Below are 3,444 nucleotides of genomic sequence, written 5' to 3'. Positions count from 1 at the left end.
GTCAGAAGTGTCTGAGGGGCATTGTCCAGTCAGAGGACGCCACAACAACACCTCCCCCGGGAGAAGATCCCAAAACTCTGAAAGCAGCTACTGTAGAATAATTGGCCTCTGAAACCTGGATATTCTATGGGGGGTGGAGAAAACCATGCTGATTAACAGGAGGCTGAGATGGGAAATGCAAAGAATGACTCGTTCCATTGTGCTTTGTCCTACTCCCAAAATAGAACAGAGGCTGTATCCCTAAGGGAACCAGGTTGCTGGGATGCAGAGGTCAGAGCAGAAATGGAAATTAAAATAAAGTGGAGAGGAAGCGGAAGGGAAGGGGCAGATAAAGCAATGTCTCCCAGCTCATAACTTCAACTCCTGGCCCTGTAAGCATGTTTCATACCTGAGTTACTACACTAGAACTCCTCATTATGACCCACAGGGAAAAGTACTGATCTCATGGCAGAGAGATGACCTGCATCAGAAATACTTGTTGTTTTGAAAAATTGGACGCCTGCATCCCAGCACAGGTGTGAATCAGAATCTCTAGATGAATAGGCTCTTGTTACAAGCTTCAACCACGTTTATGCCCTGGAAACCTTTTCATGTCGCCAGAAAGACTTAGCTGGTGTTACAGAATTTATGCCACTGTAACTGGCAGCCTGAACTGGGCAGCTGGCCGTCCCTCTCCTGCCACCCTGGAAGAGGGGCTTTACTGAGAATAGGTGGATTACAGGTCCGATACCAAGAAACACAACACAGAGCCCCTCACAACATCTGTGGCAGATTGTACTTTCCGGAAAGGGCTGCAACAATATCTCCTGTCCCTTTTATTCTTCAAGGACCTTGCCACAATACATTGAGAGTTAGGTTCTATGTCCCCTCTCCTTCGGACCTGGGTGGACCTTTGCAACTGCCTCAACCAAAAGAGTTCGGCAGAGGTGATGCTGTCTGACCTCTGAAGCTAGGTCATAGAAATGTGCACTTCCATAACGTTCTTTTGTGATTCTTACCCTGGACACCCAACAAACATACTGTGAGGCGATCCAAGCAGCTTCTTGGCTAATATGGAGAGCAACCCAGGCCCCTAGGCTCAAGCCCTGGCTGAACCACTAGCCAAGAGGCAGAGTGAGTACATCATCTAAAAGGGATCGTCCAGCCCCAGGCCAGCCACCCCAGGTCATACAGCATGAGCAGAGATGGGGGATTCTGCCCCAAATTGTAGACCGTTGAGTAGAAGAAATGAGTCTAGTTGTTCAAGCCACTAAGCAGGCGCAGCTAACTCTGATGCCACATCCATGGGAGGGGGGAATGTACAGATAATCATTTTGTACCCTGGAAGTTGAGATAAATTGTCTTCTGCTATTCTTTGCTTTGTCAATTTGTAAATCATCTACATGTCTCCAAACCCCATCTTCTTCAAAGGAGTTGCTGCTCCTTGGTATTAGCAATTTCTAGCCTCTTGTAGCATTTAAGGAGGGTTTGGTTTAAAGGAAGGAGCTTGATGCAAGGCAGCCTTAGGCATTTGGAGTGCCCAGAAGAAACATGATGTCAAGGAGTGGGAGAATGAATCTAAATAATAACACTTCTCAGTTCTAGCAAAGATTACAAGAAAACTCCTATTTATCATGACTTTTATATACAACACGTATGAAGTATGTTGTAATTTTCCAATAAGCGATCTGGAAAACATTTTTTGTTTAAGAATTCCACCCTCATCCTGCACCTTTGGGGCTGTGGTTCCTAGACTAGAAAGCCAAGATAGAACTAAATTGCTTTGCGTAAGAAAGGTAAGTGGACTGGAGTGCCTGGGTGGCTCAGTTGTTTAAGCATCTGGCTCTTGATTTTGGCTCAGGTCATGATCTCACCTGTAGTTCGAGCCCCACATCAGGTTCTGCGCTAACAGCATGAAGCCTGCTTGGGATTCTCTCTCTCTCTCAAAATAAAGAAATAAACTTAAAAAAAAAAAAAAGGTATGTGGACTGACCCGACATTCACTGCAGCATTATTTACAGTGGCCAAGACATGGAAACACTTAAGTGTTCACTGAAGGACCAATGGATAAAGATGTGAGATATATATATATATTTCCCAGCCATAAAAAATAAGGCAATCCTATTTATGACAGCAGTGGATGGACCTTGAGGGCATTAAGCTAAGTGTTAAGTCAGACAGTAAAAGATAAACACTGGATGGTGTTGCCTATGTGTGAAATCTAAAACAAACGACCTGAACTCGTAGATAGAACAGATTGGTGGTTGCCAGAAGTAGGCATGGTGGGATAGGGAGTCAAAGGTACAAACTTCCGGTTATAAAAGAAATATGTCATGGGGATGTAATGTATAGTGTGGTGTTGCATATTGTAAAGTATTGCTATTGGAAAGTTGCTAAGAGAGTAATCTTAAGAGTTCTCAATACAAGAAAAAAAATTGTGACTATGTTCAGTGATGGATGTTAATAAGCTAGACTTACTGTAGTGATCATTTTGCAATATGTACGTGTGTGCAGTGCATACATGTATCAAACCAGAATATTGTACATCTAACACTAATACAATATCATATATCAATTATATCTCAGGTTTTTAAAATGCCATGTTAACCTGTGGAGAAAAAAGAAAGAAAAAAATGTACATGAAGCTCCCGTGGCTGGCTTGCTGCATAAGACCTTAGGGAGGATAGAAATGTCTGATGGCAATTTCAATTAGAAGATCTGCTATGTGGCTTATGACAGAAATCCTCTCTTTGGTTCGTATAACCTACAGTAAACTCTACATTGCTCAGCAAATACTCCTGGAGTGTATTTACTTTAAGTAAAGTATGGAAGTGCCAGATGCCATCTTAGCAACCAAAGGAAGCCTAAGGTGAATCAAAATACCACACTTTTTGGGGGTGAGAGATTGCACAGGGTGACACCTTGTCTGCCAGTGGTGGGAAAGTCTACAATTAGGAAAGCTTTTCACTTGACAGCGTTTAAAACACTTTTTATTCTGGACATTTTCAAGCATATATATATATGTATATGTATATATATGTATGAAAGAAGAGTAGGATAAATATTTGATGTGTTGGGTGGGTGCCTGGGTAGCTCAATAGGTTAAGCATCTGACTCTTGTTATTGGCTCAGGTCACGATCTTGCAGTTGTGGGATGGAGACTCACATCAGGCTCTGCACTGGGCATGGTGCCTACTTGGGATTCTCTCTCTCTTCTTTCTCTGCCCCTCCCCCACTCACTCCTCCCCCCAAAATAAATAAAAATAAACATTTAAAAAAAGAATCTTTATGTGTCAACTATACTTAAAAAAAAAAGCCTTTCAAAATTAAAAAAAGAAAGAAAAAAAAAAAAGACTCTCCATGTACCCGTCATTCAACTTTAACATTTTAACAAACTTGGGTTCATTTTTTTTAAAAAATCATATTGAATTTTTCATGAAGCTGTATTTAAAGACACAAGAAATG

This window comes from Panthera tigris, chromosome B1 (assembly GCF_018350195.1).
Source record: "Panthera tigris isolate Pti1 chromosome B1, P.tigris_Pti1_mat1.1, whole genome shotgun sequence".
NCBI classification, from domain to species: Eukaryota; Metazoa; Chordata; class Mammalia; order Carnivora; family Felidae; genus Panthera; species Panthera tigris.
The sequence above is the reverse complement of the archived record's forward strand: the minus strand, read 5'-3'. Positions refer to the sequence as shown.